This window comes from Lissotriton vulgaris, chromosome 2_1 (assembly GCF_964263255.1).
Source record: "Lissotriton vulgaris chromosome 2_1, aLisVul1.2, whole genome shotgun sequence".
Taxonomy (NCBI): Eukaryota; Metazoa; Chordata; class Amphibia; order Caudata; family Salamandridae; genus Lissotriton; species Lissotriton vulgaris.
Genome location: NC_141687.1, coordinates 419,013,191 through 419,024,649, shown reverse-complemented (window position 1 = coordinate 419,024,649; position 11,459 = coordinate 419,013,191). Strand labels below are relative to the sequence as shown.

The 11,459-nt window shown below is 40.5% G+C and overlaps 1 protein-coding gene across 2 annotated transcripts in view; it reads left to right on the top strand.

Moving 5' to 3' along the window:
- The first annotated feature begins 33 nt into the window (after positions 1-33).
- The window catches only part of INO80D (INO80 complex subunit D), a 224,053-nt gene continuing 212,627 nt past the window's right edge, over positions 34-11,459 (top strand). Inside the window, exon 1 of one of the 2 annotated variants that reach the window (XM_086955307.1) lies at positions 34-127. The gene's annotated coding sequence lies outside the window, so the exon portion shown is untranslated. The remainder of the gene's footprint in view (positions 128-11,459) is intronic. The other variant, XM_086955306.1, reaches the window with a different exon arrangement.

The window sequence follows — 11,459 nt, the reverse complement described above, 5'->3', positions numbered from 1 at the left end:
TAGAATATGTTTTGCGATGGGATTGGTTCTTATGCGACCCGGAAGTGCTAAAATTACGGACAAATGACATCCATTGAAAGATCGGCTACGGACGACGGACATGAGACTGAATTTACGGACGGTCCGTGTAAGTAGCGTATAGGTAGCCACGGTATCAGTCACGGATTTGAACCATAGTTGTAATCTGATCTAAACTGGCCACTCAATGCTTTGCCTAAATTCCATGGATAGGGTTACTAGCTATACAAAATAAAAAAAACCGGGACAGGCCACAGACGTAGAAGTAGGACTAACATTTGGTCCCGACTAGGTACATGGGTTCATTAAAATAATTATTTGCACCTATCCCACGTAGAACAAAATACATTTAGAGCACACTATTAAAACTTAACGTAGCGTTATTCTTATTCAGATTTCAGTTTAAAGCTGTCAGCTGCAAACATCCTATAAATAATGCTTTTATTAAATAACCCGTCCCCTTGTTCCTTCCTAGACTCCGATTAAGCTCTGAAAGAGATCGATATACTTGGATTTTGTCCGAGGGTATCTATGTAATGTTGACTGACCTTTCTTTAAATCCTGATTTATGAATGAGACTTAGCAGTACAGCATGGCAGTATATAAAACAGTTACTCTCCGTGTATGGTGTATTGTGCAGGAAAGACCAGTGGGAACTTGAACATGCATGGCATTATTTATTAATGTAGTCGTGCACGCCCGTCCTTCTCTTTAAAATCGGGACATTTAGTTTTGTTAAAGAAAACTATTTGGAGACCAGGACAGACAGAATAAAAAACGGGGACCGTCCGGTGAAATCCGGGTCGCCTGGTCCCCGTCTGTTAGATCTATATTCTGTTCAGCACACCCCAGCTTCCAGGTTTAGCTGTTATTGTAGAGTCATGTTGGCCCCGGGGTCTGCCAACCGGAGCCTCAGTACCAGACTGGTGTTGAATTGTCTTACCATGTGCAGTTGAGGGTCATCTCCCATTTGTTTTTTCAGGAACTGTCATATGTTTGGGACCTTCAGTCAAGACTACACCATATTCTGCCCTCTTGTATGAGGTGGCCAAACAGGAACTCAGGTCCTAGGGCTACTTGATAGTACAGCTGGTCCTTCGATGACCCCTTCAGGTACTGATACCCCCATCCTTTCCAGCCAACCCGCAGTATCTTTCGAGTAGTATTTCACGTTCACGCATGTGTTCAGCCTTTGCAAGCACTCATTGGTTAGGCTCAGCATACAAACCCTTCTTACATACCACTCCCCCCCCCACCCCCCGGATGGGGTAGCTTATGAGACATAAACTCCACATTCCAGTTCGATGTTATTCTTTAGGTAGGAACCCATGCACCCAGCATAGGCGTAGTGCTTTCACTGTGAAAAAGGGTTTTGTTACGTTGGGCATTTTTTGCATGTCCCAAAGGTCACCAATTCCCCGGTATTATGGTCTAAATAGATTTCTGCATTAATCTTCAGGGTGGGCACGAAGGGAGGTCGTGCATCCATTTATTAGGTGAATTTGAGCGCAACCATTGGTTGTTGGTATACAAGCTGCGAGGTGCTGGGAATTGCTTTCCCTATGGCAGTTGACAGAGGGGGGTTGGTGGCTGTGACAGTCCACTACATCTGAATATGTTCTCGGTTTTAGTGCCTTTGTGTCACTGTCCCATTGTCACTGTATTTCTTCATTTAATGTGGGGTTCTGTAGTGTGAAGCATACCCAGCTGAACAGTAACAGTTTTACATGAGTAGAAGCAAACACTTAGAATAAGTTTTACCTGAGCATATTGAAACTTATAAAATATAGGATTTTTAAGTTTTGCATTGGAGAGTGAAGTAAAATATAATTCCACAATATATAGCTTATAACAATATTCCAAATACAGAAATAAAAGGATAGCAACGTGTATGCTTTTGGACTTTTTTCGAGTTTAAAACCGTATCTTTAGTCCCACTCGTTAGGAGGTAAAAAATTTGAAATGTTTTTTGAAAATTCAGCTATTTGTCTTTTAAAAAAATACATCAGGGGAGGGATTAATTCTGTTATCAGGAGTAACGAAATCACAAACTTAATTGCTTATTGTATTTTCCCAGTTTGAATGTATTCTATATTGATTATTTGTCCTAATGACAGTTTATTCTTCGAGTCTTTTATGCTGCTTTTCCCACTCCATCTATATTGCCTACAAAATACATGTCACTCACCCTGTCCCCGTAAATATAGCACAGTTTCAGTATCCGTACCCAGCTGTACGAGGTAAAGTGATTGTCAGTTTTAGAGTAATATTTTATTGGAGGCGTATATGTTCACCTATCACAGTGCATGTGTCCCAAGCAATGGTGCATTTCCAGTCCCAGAGTTAGTATATTTCATGTTACTGCATATGAGACATCCCTCTCTTTCTTCTTGTGCCTCTCTGTCCTAGTGCACTTCATTGCTTGTCCTCATTCCTGCCCCATCCTTATAAGTAATTTGTCGTATTGTATTTGTATCCTCTGTGGAGTGACAATGAACCCTGTCTGCACGGATGTTGTTTTGCCTGTGTGTATGTACACCATTCTCCTGTCAGCGTGCGTTTTTCTGTAATCCTTTTCCAGTGTCATTGCTTTGCTGTCCCACTGTGCCTTTAACTTTTCCAGTATCATGCACTCCCTGGCTCGTTAGGCACTCTGTTCTACTGTTTATGACCATGCACTTTTGCACGTCTCTATCTTCTAATCCTAGAGTCTCGCCAGTCAATAGTGAGTGCACCCCTGTCCTTGTGTCATTATATTGACAGTCTTGCTGCCAATGTATTCTTTACTCCGTATTAATCTCATCTTTGTTCTAATGTAGATATATTCCCTACCCCCTACCCTTGTGTACCTGTCCCAAGGTTGATTGTATTCCATCTCGATTGTCCTCCTACCTGTCTGTGTTTGTGAAGTTCCTAAATTCGCTGTTCCATCAACCTTTCTTCTGCCTCTGTGGTGCAGGCAGTTGTTCCTTCAAACAAAGAGCACAGGCTCCCACTAAGACTTACCCATGGCTTTACCAGTGGTGCAGTCAACTACGAATACAGATCCATGACCTTTGTCCACATCCGTATTTAGTTTAGTTGGAAGATAGTACTAAGAGGGGACACAGGCTATGCCGCAGCTCGCCCCAGTTGTCATTCAAATGAAAGCTCAGATACTTTCAAATGGTCTGTAATTGGAGCACAGGATGGCTCAGTGACCCCTGCGTCCTATTAAGACCTAGTGGTAGGTGGCGCCATCAATAGTGCAGAGGGTATATGAGAGTGGGCAGCGGTTGCTGCTGGGAATTGTAGTGCTGATCCATCAATGGTGAATGTGATGAGTTTATTTTGACACGTGGAGTTTGTCTCCTGGCAGTGGGTTTTCAAAATATTAGGCATCATAGAGCCTCAGGTCTTGCAACCTTCAACCAAATCTGTGTGTGGTCTGTGTTCCAGTGTAATCGTCAGTCTTGCTTTCACGCTACTGCAAGTATTTGCATCCAATCAGTGTGTTCGGCGAGCATTATAGGTAGCCTCAAACTGTTCAAAGTATTAACTTGTGTAGAAATGTTTATGCTGTCAGTAATGGAAGCTAAAATCAAGGAATTTTCGTTATTGGTGCCGCACTGTCTCTTGATGACAATAATGCTGTTGAGATATCTGGATGTTTTGGTTTTTAATTTAACATTTTCACTCGCTATAGAAGTGAAAATGCTTTTAATCAGTGATACTTTGTGTTTTTATGTGATTGCAATACAATTTTGATTGGCATTGCTTTGCTTACAACTTAAACCATTCTGTTTTTGTAATTCATATAGATAAAGTATTAATAAAGGAAGCTGTAAGGATGAAAGTTCTACCAGTCAGTGGTACTATCCTGCCACTTTTTTTATTTTCTCCTCTCCTCCCATGCTTGGGTTGTAGTTCTCCCTGAGAGGCCGCAAATCAAGAAGGCACCCAGTTGGTCAGATCTTGTTTTGCCTCCATGGCATGGTTCTAGTTGTAGACTTAGTTGAATTTAGAGGACATCCAAGCGCCCTTTTATATAATTGGGATTAGGATGCATGCTCTTTACACAATGTAGTTATTGACTGTTGGTTAGTGCTCATTTATTTTTTGAGGGACACTTCTGAATCAATTATCAATGCATTCTGTAATATCGGTACAGAGCATAACTAGACATTTAAACCGCCCACGGGCCCCAAGTGTGAGCCCCGTTGTGTGTCAGTGTTGGGAGCCCTGTCTGATGGTTTGTCAACCTTGGGCAGAGCAAGTGCACGTTTGAAGAGTTACAAAAAGCATGGGCGCATACTATGTAGGTGCACAGTATATGATGGGATCCTTTCTGAAGTGTTGAGGATGTGTGGACAAATGGTCGTTCACTACCAGAAGAGTAGTCTTTTGGACTTTGACTCCATGTGGTTTGCCTTCCTTGTTGGTTTCACCTGGCATACATCTTGGAAGACCTTTTCTTTCTAAGTGATATTTTATATTGCACAGGCAATTTGAAGAGTGAGGGTTGCACGTCTCACTCAGGCCTTGCCTAACTTCAATACTGTTTCTTCTATAAAGAGAATACAATAAATTGAGGGAGCGACTGATTCATACAAAGTCCAATGGCTCACAAAAGTGAATTCCAAAAAATGTTCATTTATTTGATGATTTTTCACAGAGATGATGTTGTTCGAAGCAGTAGCAATTCTTTAATATTTGAAACCGTAACAAAAACAGCCGACGCGTTTCGTCGACAGATGGACATCATCAGGGCTGTAAATATTAAAACATAAAGAAGCATTACAATACTGAATAAATCTATTATTCACATATGCCAAGTTCACACATTAAAGCAAAATTCAATAGTAATCAGCGACACCTGCCTATATAACAATCTATTCAAAAAACAAATGGACTAAACATTAATGACAAGTGTTTCTTACACCAACAGAACTCTTAAAAGAAGGAAATCAATATTCTAAGTAAAAAATAGTCCTCCTTACCTCCTATTAGTGTATATCTTATTTTATGACGCAGTCTTGTCCTAATACTTGATTGGTCCTACTGTGATACACCTAAATTGAAAAACATTTATTGGGGATGAAATATGACATAAACATCTTGTTTGCATGTTATGCAAATAGTGATGAAACAGACATTAGGACATTAATATATACAATAATTATCGTCTGCAGATTCCCATGAGATGGAGACAACACATATTCAATCATGAGGTTTCCTCAAATATATACTACATAAAGAAGGATATCTCACCTGATATTAACACAAATAGAATGTTTATGCCTGAGCTCCCCTATTAATATGGATTCAGTCTCTACACTTGAAATCACTGTGTAGAAAAAAAGAAAAGTATGTCTAGTATCAATACCAAACAACATTATCAGTAGGAGGGGGGATGAAATATTTGCAATATCCAGAAAGCTGGAGCTGAGACATCAAAAACAGCCTGCCTCATCTAAATACATCCATTCAATAACGATAGCAAGAACCACAACTAATATAATACAGATATTTCCCTGTTAATGTTAACATACCCATTCTTATTCTTATATTCAAAAAATTCAAATGCAAGCGCATAACCTTAAAAATCTCAACGTATTCCTATAACTCTACAACCCAAACTGTTTCTGGTTCTCACCTAAAGCAACGACGGTATTCAACGCTACTTTCAATCGCATCTGTTGAGTATTCAGGTCGAATTCTGATACAAAAGAAAAAAAAGGGGGGAAAATATATATATAGACGAATGAGGCAGTGCTCAAGTAACATCATTATTAAAACAAAAGAACCGAAAAAATGCAACGCATCCACTACCTAGAAGTCAGTACGACTAGTATTATCAGCACCTCACCTTAAGAGCATAAGAAAAGATTATTCCAATGTAAGCATAGGGGTCTCGGCAGCCGACGTCTGGCGTGTGGTCCCGACAGCGTGCAAAGAAGCCGAACCCCAAACTTCCCTTTAAATCATCATTAGACCAATCAGAAGCGCCAGCATTTTCACGCCATTAGAAATAGAAATATGTTCCCATTCAGGTCCGCATTGCCTAATACCCATGTCTGTAAACCTCAAAGATTACCCAATATAGGTTCTCCTTTACGTCCGCCACTGCAGCCACTCGGATATATTATATCCGGCTGCGCAAAGTATATCCGGTGTTTAACAAGAACAAAATAACATATCCGGTAGTGAATTATTTCCGGTTAAGTTATAGCCAATAAGATACCAGTTCATACTCCTTAAAAAAAATTTGGTTAAGACCGGTGGGTCCAGTTGAGGTGTGAGCTGACAAGGAAAGATTGTTATACACTTTAGGAAATTTAGTTTGGGTTTATGCTGATCTAGTACCCTCACCGTTGTATGTTCCTACAATAACTGTTTCTTCTATATATGAACTAAATCTTCATCTTAGAACTAAACACAACATGAATTCTAGACTCACAATTTAGTCTGAATTGATCATTTTATTTCTTCTTCTATTTTTTTTCCAAAAAAGTTTAGTTTTTGCAATTCAACACATTTTACATTTTATATTATAACCCACTACTCCTAATGGAAAAATACATGTAATGAAAAACAATATATACAAAATATACAGCATAACATTCATATCATTCAACCAACTCAACCACTCAAACTACTTTCTTTCACACAACAGCAGCAACACATATATTTACAATTGATTTCTGATTTCATATAAAGATAAACAAAGCCATAGAAATTGATTTAAACCTAAATTTGAAAACTTTTTACAAATGCAAGAAAATTATTCTTTTTTAAGATTGCCATAAGAATCTTAAAAAAGAATAATTCAGACTAAATGTTGAGTCTAGAATTCATGTTGTGTTTAGTTCCAAGATGAAGATATAGTTCATAGTTTATTATTGGCATTTGTTCAGTTTATTTTTGGTCAGTGACTTGGCCTTACTGTTGGGGGCCCAAACCCAGTGGTGGTTTTTGTTGCCTAACTTCAGGCTGTCATTTTTTAACTTTTTGGTTATAAATTATTTCCTTATTAAAGTATTGGGCTTGATTTGTGTGCACAGTGTGACTGCAAGGCTCAGGGGTATTTAACCTAGTTTTATAAGATATCTACTTGTCCATCGGACAGGATGCTTAATAAATCTAGTTGTCCTGTTAAAAGAATATATATATATATATATATATATATATATATATATATATATATTCTTTTAATATATATTCCACTTGTCCGTTTGATGGCACACAGTGAGGTGACCAATTGAATGTGTTTTTGTTATACCAGAGCTCTGACTATAGCCTCTCCGATTATGCCAAAACGAGTAATACCAAGGGTTGTGTTCTAGCAGTGCCCTGATTTTGTCCCCATTCCACGAATCTACATATTGGGGTTGGAAGTTGCAGGAATTGGTAGTTTCAGGGATAAAATGCCCTTTTGAGTCTGCGTGCACCTATATGCTTGCATGTTTAAGGGCTATCGTCAACTCTAGTCTAATCTCTTCCCAGACCTGAAAGGTTGCAAATTTACTCCAGACAAGGGCAGAAGTAAAAAAAAAATGTAGGTCGAGCCTAGACTGCGTATGCGCTGCGACACCTGCTGTGTTCGGTATGTGGGTTTTAATTCACCCCCTCGCTGGCGATTTTGTTAAAATGTGGTGTTCGTAAAAGCTTGCTTTTTGTTTGGTTTATGGCCTTTATTTGTCCCACATTTTCAGGTCTCGCCCAGGAGTATTGGCCTATTACGTGTAGCCTTTCTTTAAAGGCTATTTACCTTTGTATTTGTGCACAATTTTTTTGTGCAGGCTGCAGCATTTTGTAAAGAATGTTCCTTTTTGGTCTCAATAGTTACATAACCTTGTGTGCGATGTATTGTACACTAATGCCACTGTTTTGACTAACATAGACAATCTTTTTTTTTTTTTTTTCCGTTTTATATGAAGCAACTTTCAGGCTCTAATTAAAAGTCTATTAGCCGATGGCAAACATTATTTGTTAACGTGCACATTTTGTATATAAAATCTTTTTTTCCGTCTTATTTAAAACTACTCTCATGCGCTAATTCAAAGCCTACTGGCCAATGACAAACATTCTTAACAATTCACGTTTTCTAAATGTGGACACTATTCACGTCATGTTTATTTTCATTGTAGCCTCATTTTCTGTTCTGGTAATGTTCCCTTTTTTTTGGGTTTATTTAACTTGCATATAATACCCTTTTTCAAGAAGCAACATTTAACTTGGTTTAATTAGAAGCGGGGTGAATTTGGTTTTTGCTCTGTTTGTCCACTCTTATATGCAGGCTTGACGAATTTTGCACATGACTCAAAACGAGCTCCCTTCTATATCCCTTCTGTATAATAATGTTACAAAAACACTAGTATTTGCGCCTATTTGGGTGAAGAAAGGTGCCCTGCATGGATCAGCACGCTCTAAGTCCTCTAGGGAGTGCTGCTAGCTTCTTCTCTGGTCTTAGTGATAATTTCTCATTTTAAGTCCACTAAACAGTGATGCTAGTCTGGTCCTGTCAGTAATTCTTCATTCTAAATCCTCTAGGCAGGGCTGCAGCTGTGTCTCTGGTCACAGTGGTAATTTTTCATTCTTAGTCATCTAGGCAGTTCTGTTAGCTGCTTCTCCGGTCCCAGTGGTAATTCCTCATTCTTAGTCCTCTAGACCGTATTCCTAGCTGCTATTCTGTACCCGTCGGTAATTCCTCATTCGAAGTCTTCGTGAAAGTGCTGCTAGCTGCTACTCTGGTCCCGTCTGTAATTTCTCATTATCTGCTTCTCTGGTCCAAGTGATAATTCCTCATTCAAAGTCCTCTAGGCGGTGGTGCTAGTCTGGTCCCGTCAGTAATTCCTCCTTCAAAGGGCCTGATTTAGAGTTTGGCGCAATTGCGCCAGCTCACCGGCACAGCTGCACCAAACCCACGCAAGGACTGCCGGCTGTATCATACGTTGAACTCGTGATACGGTCAGCGATCCTTTACCTTTCCTATGGCTGTGACTGGAAAACAGATACCACCATGGGAACGGCTAAAATGTTCCAGCACGGCATGGATGGTGACATCCATGCTGTGCTGGAACTTCGCGGGAATACAGACGGGGGGCACATGCTGTGCCCCAGTGAATGTATCCCCATAACAGGGGGAAATGGGGGCCATGTAGGGCCCCCTTTGTTCCTGCACCGCCAGCCTTTCCATGGCGGGACTCTGCCATTAAAAGGCTGGCGGTCCAGTCACATGTAATATGCTGAGCGGGACTGCGCCACTCCTGGCTCAACACTTCGCGTTGTGCCGCTCTTGTGGCACTGTCAGGAAACGACTGTCTTAATACGGTGGATCACCTGTGGGATTCTGGCGGTTGCAAGACCACCACTCGTAATCAGGCCCTAAATCCTCTATGCAGTGCTGGCAGCTGCTGCTCTGGTCTCATCAGTAAATCACCCCGGCCCCCCCATTTTAAGTCCTCTAGACAGTGATGCTAGCTGCTACTCTGGTCCCGTCGGCAATTCCTCATTTTTAGTCCTCTAGACAGTGATGCTAGCTGCTACTCTGGTCCCGTCGGCAATTCCTCATTTTTAGTCCTCTAGACAGTGCTGCTAGCTGCTCCTCTGGTCCCGTCGGCAATTCCTCATTTTTAGTCCTCTAGACAGTGCTGCTACTCTGTACCCGTCAGTAATTCCCCATTCTAAGTCTTCCTTATAGTGCTGCTAGTTTCCACTCTAGTTCCATCTGTAATTTTTCATCCCATGTCCTCTAGACGGTGCTAGCTGCTTCTTTGGTCTCATCAGTAATTCTCAGTCCTCTAGGCAGTACTTCTTCTTTGGTTATGTCCGTAATTCTACGTTCTAAGTCCTATAGACAGCTCTGCGGCTGCTTTTCTAGTCCCAGTAGTAATTCCTCATTCTAAGTCCTGTAGGCAGTGCTGCAGCTGTGTCTCTCTTCCCAGTGGTAATTCCTCATTCTTAGTCCTCTGACTCCTCTAGTAAAGAAACAATATAATTTGCAATGCCAAACGCTCTAACTTTCACAAATCCAGGACTGATTGCATTGCAAATGCTTGTTTTTCAAGAAGGGGGAAAAGGGTTGAAGGGAAATTGATCTTGCAAACGCTCAACAGATTTTCACATGAGCAAATAAACACATCCATATTTGCTCATGCTAAAATGCAGCTCAGCAACTTTTTCTAGAAGTACGTGTACCAGGCCTACTCCTGTAAATTCTTGTGAATTCATTAAAGCCATATGTCCACACTGATTAAAGGACATTTACCCCAGGTGCGCTTTTGTGAGTTTCTTTAAGAATCGGACCCCTAATCCGGTCTGCACTTGCACAGACCTCTTGAATTTAATAATAATAAAAACGTTAAAAGCCATAATATATGGCTAACTTCATTGTGAAATGCAGCATTCTGACCTTAAACAAGGAGAATATTGCCACGCTAAGTAGTTCCTTTCAATGCCAGGAACTAGTATGGCAATGTGTGGTATTTGAGACCACTTTTTTCCCCTTTCTTTTAGTTGATTTTTTTGTTAGTGATGAGAGTCTGGCAGCTCCCACAATAATACAATTTTATCCAAACTATGTCAAGACAAAAAAATACACAGACTATGTCAAAAGGTTTGCAAGCCATGTCAGACCTGTTGGCGTTACCAATGCTTGTTTGTTTTCATCTTTCCATAATTTTGCTGAAGTTAGGTTTACACTTCTTTTCTATTATTAACATTTGTGAATGTTCTTAGATTCTGCTGCCTGCCCAGATTAAATCACCTCCAACTACCTACCACTGGGAGAAGGAGGGGTTGCTACTCTGATTCTCTAATCAACAACTTGTTATGTAATGGTATGGGGACAAACTCCGAAATAGAATGTGTGGAGGAAAGACTGGGAGCTGTCCAGAAAGCATTGTCGCATCCTCTGAAAACAGTTTACCAAAGAAAAGCACTCATTACAATGCACTGAGTGAAGTACCCAATTCTTTTGTTTTCAATGGAGATTCATTGATTACCGCTTAATCTACCAAACCTAGCACTATATCCAGTAGACTTGACATGGAAACTCACCCTCCTACCCCTGCCCTCCAATACTCTGATGTGCTTCTTTTAGTTTTAACACTCGTGGAAAAAGCACAAACTCAGCCACGGAGATCTTATCCCCGATTGTGGAAGGGTGTGTGGGTCCCCCTACGATAAAAGTATCTGACATTGACCAGTTAGTTATTAATCTAGCCAATTCTTTTGAGTAGTTGCTTAAATCCTATTTTGAACTCGTAATACTTTCTCGAGGCCATTGAAACCTCCCTTGTTAAACTGGCAAACCAAGGCCTGCAGAAACTTTTCCTACGGCATCCCAAACCAGCATTGGATTCTCCAAGAAAGTACGAAGCGATGCCAAGAGGTCTTTCAAAGCAGCGCTTGCGCGCTGCATAGGCGGGACCTAAAAAGGAACCTGATAAGCTTCTCTG